General features: G+C 44.5%; 1 pseudogene across 1 annotated transcript in view; it reads left to right on the top strand.

The window, feature by feature from the left end:
* Positions 1-3: 3 nt before the first annotated feature.
* LOC311605707 (replication factor C subunit 4-like) overlaps positions 4-11,232 on the top strand; it is a 42,723-nt pseudogene continuing 31,494 nt past the window's right edge. The window contains exons 1-2 of the transcript XR_014783661.1: positions 4-96; positions 954-1,402. The product of XR_014783661.1 is annotated as a replication factor C subunit 4-like (transcript). The remainder of the gene's footprint in view (positions 97-953; positions 1,403-11,232) is intronic.

The following is an 11,232-nucleotide window of genomic DNA, read 5'->3' as shown; positions in this document are numbered from 1 at the left end:
TCTAGGGGCGTGTACAGAGAGACACTGTGACAGTCAAAAGGAGTCAGTTTTTACAGGAAGTGATACAAGGACACAGTTGGTGAACTTCCCCCATGAGTAAGTAATGCTGGTAATAATGTGACTAAGACCTGGGGTACAGTTGTCTACTGTGCCCACATTGGGCACCACTAGAAATTATGTTAGGCCATTCCTTCCCTGTCTTGAGGAAATCCCTGGGGGACAGGAGTGGGTGGGGCTGGGAAGCTGCCCTCTACCCCAGAGACTAGGCCCAGAGCTTCTGTGTGCTAAGCTCACGCTCTGCCACTCATCTCCCTGCCCCTCCCAGCTCCCTGTGTTGGCCACTTTTATACAGACTGCAAACCAGTCTATTGAGCCTGATGAAGAGGTTACAGGCTACTGTTGCTATTCTTCACAGGGCTTCTGTGTTGTCTCCTTTCCCCCTCTTCTTGTTCTCATTCAACGAGGAACTCTTTGTACTTATCTTTCTGAGAGAACCCTGTGGACCCTGGGTGGTGCTGGTGCTAGTTGTGGGGGATGAGAAAAAGAAGGAGGCACCAGTGACGCATCAGTCTCCTGGGATTCTTACTTTTCCACAGGGGTTTTCAGAGCACGAGTCTCCAGTCATTTGTACTGGAAGCATCTTTATGTTAGGTGGGCCCGGGATGATGGAGGAACGAGGGCCAGGCCACAGTGAGAGGATGAAGAAGTGGAGAAGGCAAGGAAGAGGATGCAGCTCAGTGGTGAGCGCTTGTCTACCACACATAGGATCCAAGTTTCAACCATTTGTAACACACACACACACACACAGACATACACCAGAGCACACACACACTTGCCTGCATGCACACATGTGCTCACATGCAGGCTGCACATGCAGAGGGAGGGAAGAAGGGAGAGAGAGACAGAGCCATCAAAATGAACTTGGTCACAATCAAAACATTCTTTAAACAAAGCAGGTACAGATCCATGGGACAGCAGGAAGTAAGAAACTATACAGGCATTTCTAAAAGGCACATCTGTCTGTACTAAGCCACAAATGATCGAGTCACTGGGGATACCTGTTACTGAGGGAGGCAGTGGAGAAACCAAGAAAATCAAACCAGTTCCTTGGGTAGAAAACTATCACCCAAAGTGTGTGAAGGAAGTTGCTTTCCAGGAAGACGTGGTTACAGTGCTGAAAACTCTTTACAAGGAGCTGCAGGTCTTCCTAACCTCTTGTTCCATCAGCCACCTGGAACAGGCAAAACAGCCACAATTTTGGCAGCAGCTACAAAACTCTTTGGGCCTGAACTCTTCTCATTAAGAGTTATTGAGTTAAATACATCTGATGAACATGGAATGCAAGTAGTCCTAGAGAAAGTGAAGACCTTTGCTCAGTTAACTGTGTCAGGAAGTCGTTCAGATGGGACGCCATGTCCTCCCTTTAAGATTGCAATTCTGGATGATGTGGATTCTATGACCTTGGCTGCTCAGGCAGCTTTAAGATGTACCTTGGAGAAAGAGTCAAAAACAACCAGGTTCTGCCTCATCTGTAATGATGTCCGTTGAATAATTGAACCCCAAACTTCTAGATGTCCAAAGTTCTGCTTCAAGCCACCGTCAGATAAGACTCCACAGAAGCAATGGCTGGATACTGCCCAGAAGGAAAATGTCAAAATTGGCAATGAGGAAATAACTTATCTTGTTAAACTATCATGTGAACTACATCAGGAGATCTACAGAATGCCATTACACTTGTGCAAAGTGAGACTTGACTAACAGGTGGAAAGGCGTCATGGAAGATGTGATCACAGATGTTGCTAGGATAACAGCAGCTACAGCCATTGATGGAATAGAATGTCACCGGGGATCTTTTGACAATCTACAAGGTGTGATAAAGGACCTAGTGGATGAAGGACCAAAACTGAAAAATGGATTTCTCAAGAGCACAATAGTGGTGCTGCTTTCTTTGTGATATATTTTAATTATCATGTCTTATTCAGTTACTCAGAGGACATTTGCATTTCCCAGCTCTATACAGTAATCTAGCACCTGGGAGACAGGTAATCAGAAGAGGCAAGGTAAGGAATGTTTGCAGGTACAACAGTGCCAAAAGCCTGGAAGACAGCTTTCATGACCTGAGTGCCAATTATATCCTTTTATTTAAAACTTAAATTGGGATAATTTTGGTACTCTGGAGATTTTTTAAGAAAATCTGGTCATACATCCCCTGGATGGGGAGGCCTGGTGGCACTCAGAGGAAGAATAGCAAGTTACCAAGAAGAGACTCAATATTCTTAGAGCATGTATAGGGGGAGGAGGTCTCCCTCAATTACAGACATAGGGGAGGGGAGAAGGGGGGAAGTGGGAGGGAGGGAAAATGGGAGGAAACAGGAGAAGGGCTAACAATCAAGATTTAATATGAACAAATTAATTTAAAAATATTTTTAAAAAAGAATACCTGGTCATAAGATGGCAAAACCTTCTTAGTCAAACCTGTGTAAGTTCTACTGCTTCCCTTGCTTTTTATTATCCACTTTTTAGCAAAACCATTACTTTGGAGGTCATATAACCAAATGATTTTGTTTATTAGTCTCCAACTAAGTTTGACTGTCCTTTGTTTGTTTGGGGGTTTTGTTGCACTTTTCAACAGGCTCCCACTCACTGTCTGGAAGTCACTATATAGCTCAGGCAGATCTCAGTCTCATAACAATCCTCCTGTCAGCCTTCTATTTAGAATTACAGGTGTGAACTCTCACCCCAGTGTGGAGAGCAGCCTGTGGACTGTAAGGTGCTTGGCAGTTAGGGAAAGCACACAACATTTGCCTCATAAGACTATGCTAGTGTATAAGTTAAGCAGACATCTCACCAATAGGCAACATTTGTTGGGCAGAAACTGCTACTGCAGGATCAATGAGGGGATCTGCTCCACCCTAGATGCCTCAGAAGCTTATAGACTTAGCCCACACTAAGGTGAAGTCCCTCAGCTGCCACAGGCTAGCGGGAGGGCACTAGCCGGGCTTGAAAGAGGTCCTTGAGAGTGTAGGCCAGTGGTTACTTTTTTACTTATATGTAATGTGTGTGTCATTGTGTGAGTGTACGTCATGTGTGTGCAAGTGTCTGTGGAGGACAGAAGAGCATATCAGATGCCCTGGAGGTAGAGTTACAGGCAGTAGTGAGCCACCTGAAGTGGACACTGGGAACAGGACTCAGGCCCTCACAAGAGTAGTAAGTGTTCCTAAATGCTGAGCCATGTCTCCAGTCCCAGCCGTCCCATTTTTCATATAAACAATGACACTTCATGAGAATTCTGACAGGAGACTTTTGGTTTCAGAGCCCTGGAAGCTCTGTCCTCACCCGCGCTAACACATCCGTTTCTGAACATGAGTCATGACTACTGAGTAAGGACAGTAGCAGTAAGAACGCCACCACACCTTTACAGTCACTCTTCCCTTCGGCAGTGCTACTGCCTCTTCTCCCAAAATTCTCAATCACCTCAGCAGATTTCAGACTCAAGACTGTGCTCAGCCACTTTGAATTCTGACAACGATGTACAGAAAGGGGAACACTTTTCCATTGCTTGTGGGAGTGTAAACTTGTACAACGACTTTGGAAATCAATCTGGTGCTTTCTCAGAAAGCTGGGAATAGTGCTACCTCAAGATTCAGCTATATCACTGCTGGGTATATACCCAAAGGATGCTCCACCATGCAACATGGAGGTTTGCTCAACTATACTCATAACAGCTTGATTCATAATAGCCAGAATCTGGAAACAACCTAGATTTCCCCCAAGGGGAGAATGGATTTAAAAAAAAAACTGTGGTACATTTACACAATAGTATATTAATCAGCTATTAAAAACAAAGAAATCTTGAAATTTGCAGGCATATGGATGGAACTAGAAAGGATCATCCTGACTGAGGTAACCCAGACCCAGAAAATCACAAATGGTATATACTCACTTATGAGAGGGCATTAGCCCAACATAGATGTCCTCTGAGAGACTCCACCCAGTGGATGCTCTGCACAGATGCTGGGACTTGCAGCTGGACTCTGGGTGCAGTGCTGAGAGTTATAGGAAAGAATGGGAGGATGAAAGGTCTGAGAGGGAACAGGAGCTCCACAGGGAGACCATCAAAGTCTGTGGATGTGGACACAGGGGGATCTGCACAAACTGATGCACCAGCCAAGGACAATGCTAGCAGAGAACTAAGACACCAGTTCAAATGTAACCAATGGACAGCCAGTTCTCCACATGGGTAGAGGGGGAACTGCTGCTGAACCTCTAACATACACTCAGATGTTCATAATTTGGTCACTGTCCCTTGGCAAGGTAGCCTAGTGAGCACACAGAGTAAGGGGATGAAGGCTATCCTAATGAGACCTACTAGGCTGCTGTTGCGGTAGGATGGCACCCCATCAGAAGTCTAGGAGAGAGAAATAGAAGGAACAGGGAGGGAAGATGGGAATGGGAAGATAAGAGAGGAAAACAATTGGGGTGTAATGTGAATGAATTATAATAAATTAAGAAAAAAGAAAGAAAAGAAAAACCCATTTAGTAAATTATTCTCAGTGATAAGCTTCCTGACTGCCTGGTTCCCTGACATGCTTCTCTGCTTTTCTTTTTCCACAGCAAAAGGAGCTAGCCACATCATTGGGTAATATGATTCAGTGAAGTGAATAGGGTACTGCCCAGTGCTAGATTGGGTGCAGGTGTACAGCCACCTGGCCATGAGTTCCTGGGTCATGGCTGAAGAGAGAGACATGTGGATGCCATGGAAACTGCTCCTCAAGTATCAAGTCAAACACCTAGTTGTTTGAGCACAGGAGTCTTGACCAGAGATCAGATACAAGATATCTCTTAAGGCACACACACGCACATAAAATCAGTAAGGCAATAAAGTAATAAACCTGTGATGATCAAGACCTGAGGATTATGAGGTGATTTCCAGCCAGCCTGTGAGTGGTATCTAGGAACACCAAGTCTTTGCATCCCCTGACATCCTAGCACTGGAAGAAATCTGGGAGTCAGGAGCTCAATTTGGGGCTTGCATTACAGCAAGGTGTTCTTACAGACCTGGAAGATACCTCCCTGACCAAATGTAATGGTCTTCTTTCTTGCAGGATATTGGATTATTGTACATAGAAAATCTAATTGTTGGCAAAGTTTAAAAGCTTAAGTAGTTGTCAGATGCTGTTAGGTGTATCCTGAAGAGATACAGCTTGGGTGTGCCTCTGAAAGCCCTCATAGATACCCCTCTCTCTACTTTTCCTCTCTCTATACTCTCTCAACCCTCTCTACCCCTTCCTCTCCTCTCTCTCTCTCTCTCTCTCTCTCTCTCTCTCTCTCTCTCTCTCGGATACCCCTTCCCTCCTTTTCCTTCTCCCCTCATGCTCATTTCATAAACTCCTCTACAACATAATATCTGCTGTCTTGTACCTTATGACCTTGTATCTACCTTTTTAATAAATATAACATTGGTGCTGAACTTGGGTATGAAACTCAAAGGACCATTATTCTGCCTGCTCTCTCATTTCCCGTGCTTGCCTAAAGCCAGCTGTGAGCAAGCCTTCCAGACAGATTCTCAAGATTCTAAGCTGAGGTGTAGACCAGTGGACTGCCTCTGGCTGGAGTAACCTGCTCCCCTACCTCCCCCTGGCTACCCCCACACTGCCTGCTATATTCTGGGTAAGCAACCTGTGGCTCTCAACCTCTACCCCTCCTATTTTTGGCTAAGCACTCCTATTGACCATGGACTTTTCTGGGTTTAAGTGCACACGTTTCCTCTGACTAGACTTTAAGTTCCCAGGAATATGTGCTTATTGTCTCAGATGGTCTACTTTGATTCAGAGGGAGGCCAAAATGGCAGATCCTGATGGGCCCCTTGTGGCTCCCTGGCCCTGCTGGCCATTCATTCCTCCAGCCTTACTTGCTGTCTGCAATCCAGCTGCATTGACAGCTGTGAGCAAGCCTTCCAGGCTTGCTGGTCCCATTATCCTGCCAGCCACCACTCCACAACCCCCCACCCCAGGCATATCTCTATTTGCACTGTCTCTGCTATGCTCAGCTACCCTGCGTTATTACAGCATCTTGCTGATCTAGCCAATGGACAGGACATTGTCCACAGTTACGTGGAGAGCAGGGACTGACTCTCACATGAACTCTCGTGCTCCATATTTGACCACTTCCACTTGGTGACGAGGTCTGGTGGCACTCAAAGAAATAATAAGCAGGCTCCCAAGATGAGACTTGACAGCCTATGACCATATAGTGGGGGAGGAGGTCTCCCTCGGTCATAGACCTAGGGGAGGGGAATAGAGTGAAAGCGGGAGGGAAGGAGGGAGGGAGGAATGGGAGGATACAAGTGGTAGGATAACAATTGAGTTGTAATCTGAATAAATTAATAAAATTGAAATTATAAATAAATAAATAATAGATAGATAGATAAATTTGCCACTGCACGGTAGCCACCATGTTAAAGGTACTAGACAGCCTGGTCTAAACATGGTGTTCCAGGCCAGCCAAAGCTACATAGTGAAACCCTCTATCAAAATAAATAAGTGAAATGAATAAAACACAAAAACAGATAGACAGATGGGGCCTGTGCCCTAGATTGGTAACGAAGGAGGAGCCTAATATGACCCAGATGACTGATTTGGCCCAGTAGGTGAGTGGCTGTGAAAACAAGCAAGATGAAAAACATAGATTAATGAATTTAAAGTAAACATGATTTGTCTTTTTATTATTATTATTGTGTGTGTGTGAGAGAGAGAGGGGGGAGGGATAGAAGGAGGGAGGGAGGCTGGAACAGACAAAGGAAGGGAGGGAAAGAGAGGGGGTGTTTATGTGTGAGGCTGTGTGGCAGCCCACCTGTGGAGGTTGGAAGCTAATTTTGTGGAAGCAAATTTAGCTCCACCTTTACATGGGTTTTAAAGAACAAACTCAGGTCAGTAATGTTAGGTCCTGCTGCAGGGCGTGGCTGGCTTGCCCTGCCCTCTACCTAGGGGCAGGACTTCCCCTCTCCCAGAGACTCCCTATATAAACCAGACATTTTGGGTGTCACTGTCCCCTTTTGACCTCTCTTGTCCTTGCCCTTGCCCTTCTCCCACTGCCCTGCCCTCTCTCCTTCCTTTCCCTTGACCTCAGTGCCTGACCTCCCTTCCCCTACCCCTCCTATGAACCTGAATTTATATATTTATATATTTATATATTTATGTATTATTTAGTTTTATTATAGTTCCATTGACAATTAGCTCATTCCATTTATTTAATCAGTCAAGTAGGCTAGACTGGCAAGCACTTTACCCACTTAGCCCAGAGGTGCACCACTTTGGAAAGAGTTCAGACCCTCAGCAGCTGCCCACTCTGGGGGTGTCCCTTCCTTCCAGGGAATGAGCACAGAGCCCAGCAAGGCACAGAAGGCCTCAGACAGAGAAGCGTCTGCAACTCCAGAGCTTTTATACCCAGACCTCATAGCTGAGCCTTGGGCAGAAGCTCTCACACACCAGTTGGCCAAGAGAAGACAGGGTCACAGCATCCATCACTAGGAGGAAATGGGGCTGTGGCTACACAAGCCTGAGCTCCAGCCTGGGGCACTGCAGGGCTGTGGCCATGTGAACATCTTAGGGTTTAGAGACTTAGGAGAGCTGAGACCAAAGAGGACAAGCCAGTAAGGACAGGAGCAGGGATAAGGGGGGTAAGGGGCTGAGTCTATATGGCTGTGTGAGAGAAGAGGATCTTTAGTTAAACCACCTGGACCCTGGTGCAGTTTGAGAAGGGTGAGGAGAAATATAGGCTCAGAATTAAGTCAAGAGACAATTGTCATACCCCAAGACAAGCAATCTGCTAGTTCTTAGCCCAATAAGTTCTTTATATCTTCCACAGCCCTAGTAGGATGTAGCATTATCCATTCATTTTCTGTTTCCTCAGGAAAGTACATAACAGCACAGAGAGCCCAGGCTCCAGGCAGCAGTCCCCAAGTATGGCAGCAGCACCTCATCTGAAGCAGGTGGCCAGAAGGTCAAGACCAAGTGGTTCGAAAACCCAGGGTTAGACTGTGGATGTGTCTGTCAGGTTGTCTTAATTAAGTTAACTGCTGAGGGCTGACCTAGCCCACCAAGGGCAGCACCATTCCCCAGGCACCGGTTACTGACCTATGTAGGAATGAAGAAATTGCCTGAGAGCAAGTAAAATGCTGGTACAGATTACAATTGAGATTGCTTGATTAGGGGTTAAGATGTTTTTAGATCTAGATAGATGCTTTAAGTTGAAAATGAACACATATGTTAGATACTGATTTACGTTTAGATTTTGAGACTCACCAAGATAGGAAAGATGTTTTTCTTCAAGGCTGCCAAATACAAAGAGTCAAAACACTTTGCCTATATCATATATAATTCCTGTTTGTTTTGTGGTTCTTCTTGCTGCAAGTAGTTTATTATACATATGTGTAATAATATAAATGTATATGTAAAAATCTTTAATAAAAAATTTACCAGATTACAACTGATGTGTGGTTTAATAAAGAATGTGTATTACAGGAGAAACAACAGAACAGGAAGAAAATTCTCAGACAGAATCTCCCTCCTGAGATGTAGGGGATCCTTTTACAACAGTGGGGCACATTACTTGGTCTTAGGTTATGGGCCTTTTGTATGAAGTCATATTAGGATAGGCAGGTAATACATTTACAGGCACCGCAGGACTCATCAGGATGCATAAGGCATCACAAGTTGCTGAAACAGGCTTGAGGCACTCAGGTTCTCCTGCTGAAGGGTGGGGGACTTTGGGCCTTTTTTGTCTCTACAATTTTCCCTTGACAGATCAAGTTTAAGTCACTGACATCAGATGGAGATCTTCTTTGTTGTGGAACTGCTTCTGAGCTAAGAAGGAATGCTGGGGGCCTGACTGGTTGAAGCTGATGGTAACAGATGATGTTCATGAAATCGTGCCATCTGGAGCTCCATGGCCTGTAATCTAAAGGACACAAATCCACTAAATGATTAAGGAGGCAAAGAAAACTCATGTGCATGAATAAATCCCACTGGACAATGACCAAGAGAGCCAACCCCTTGTGCTCTCTCAGAGCTGCCAACCTTTGTATCCTCTCAAAGAAATGTAGTTTCTCAGCAGTGCTATTTGAAGCTTGCCTTTATAAATCAAACTTCCACCCAACCTGCAACCAGGTCAATAATAAACTATGTAATCATTTATAACTATATATTTATTCTGATTACACTGTTGGTTCAACCTGTTCAGAATTAACTGACTACTAAGATAAACTTTGTAACCAATCTTACTATACTTTGGATTTCCAAAGTAACTAACTAACTCCTGCAAGCTCAGATGAATGCATGACCTCAATTGCACAATGTTTCCTAATTTTCCTCTGTGACTCATTTGTTCTCAACTCAAAATAATGTATGTGTCTTTGAAGTGGTGGCAGATCTCAGTCATTTACTGGAAGCATCAAGGTACTGAAAACAAGAACTTCCCTTTTTTTTAAAAAAAGTTGAAAACAACCCACAGATAGAGCTCTATTGATAATTTCTGATTGTGGCTTTCTGTGCTGTTCAGAGTCACAGGGCAAAACCAAATCCCCTTGTGAGGCCCCTGTGGAAAAAATCAATGAGGACAAAATTTCCGCAATATTTTTCATTACAACATTTGCTGTGAGGCTCAATAAATAGAGCCCAGCCTTTGTGCAAGACTATCAGATTAGAACAGAACAGTCTAGAACTTTTCTGAATGAGTCAGGACCTTTTTTTTTGTAGGCAGTGTTACCACACCCTCTTAAAGCATGTTAGGTTTTTACCTGCATTTTGTACTGTTGATTGACATGAACAATGTATGCTACTCCAGGTGCCAGGGCTGCTGTAAGTACATCAAGGGCATCATGGTTTTGGAGTTCTATGAGGCAAAAGAATTGACTGAAAAGCAACAAGAAACATTGAGACATAATGGCCCAGGAAAGAGGCTTAGAAGATAGGAACTAGGCCCACATACCAGAGTCATGAGCTCTTCTTTTTTAACTTAATTATATGTGTATGTATGTTTTGCCTGTGTCTATGCCTGTGTATCCACTCCTATGGGTGCATGTGCACCACATGAGTGTATGCCTGTGCACCACATGTACATATGATTGTGCACCACACACTGCCTACTGCCTGTAGAGGTCAAAGGAGTCACTGGATCCCCCTGGATCCTCCAAAAGAGCTTTCAGTGCTCTGAACTACTGAGCCTGCCAGAGGACACAGGCTCTCTTAAAGCTGAGGGAGGGGGTTCAGAGCAGGAGCCTGCTGACAGACTCTGATTCCCCAGCAGGAGACAGGGAAGGGAGGTGGGGAACAAAATATGTGGCCACTAACATTCATTTTGTATGAACTCACTTTTTCAGTGAGACCTCATAGACCTGGGAGTTTTTAGCTAGAGAGGTAGAGGCATTGTAGCAGTCTGTCCTGGAGTATAATGTTACATTGCTAGACTATTTGAGTTTATGTTAAAGAAATAAATAAATGATTTTACAGGAAAGGAAGGTTGAGGAGACTGAAAGGATGATGGGTGTGGACTGGAGTCCAGCTTCTTCTGAGCTAGAATTGGACAGTCGTAGATGGGGAGGGACTCATGATCTCCAGTGAGCAGTCTCTAGGGCCAACTGATCTCTAGGGAAGACTCTGGTGTCTACACTAGTGCATCAAGAGGCTGTTGCCCACACCAGTGCAAGCACTGTGGCTGGGCAGCGTTCTAGGACACCTGCATCACATGCAGACTAAAACGGTGCTTACCTGTAGATAGCAGTCAAAGCAGTTCTCAAAGGAGTAACTCTAGCGTATGTTACAAAGTCCATGGAGAGCTTGAAAATCATGAGGTGATTAGGAGACGGGGATAAACATAAATAGAAGAGTTGATGATGGAACAGGTATCAGTGGTGGAAATAAGATTTGAAGTTTTGCTTTTGGAGGACACTGTGGGGAAGGCAGAGTAAACTTTTTAAAACGGTTGCTACAGATCTCATTGAAGTTTATCTAAATAAATAGTTTCATTTTAGGTCACGAATAAGTTATGTACAGAGGAAGGTTATAAATAGATTGGCTGTTTAAAAGGACCAAACATCCAAATATAATTTAGCTTTGAACCCGTAACATTTTGTCTCTCCGTATGTAGAGAACATCTCTGACATTCTAGCCACAGCAGTGCCATTCACTGAGTCTCTATACACGTATCTTCTGCTTGAAAGCCTTGGCTTATTAT

The sequence above is a fragment of the Acomys minous genome (assembly GCF_964271855.1).
Source record: "Acomys minous genome assembly, chromosome: 9".
In the NCBI taxonomy this organism is placed as follows: domain Eukaryota; kingdom Metazoa; phylum Chordata; class Mammalia; order Rodentia; family Muridae; genus Acomys; species Acomys minous.
Note: the sequence above shows the minus strand (reverse complement) of the source record. Positions and strands in the feature narration are given on the sequence as shown.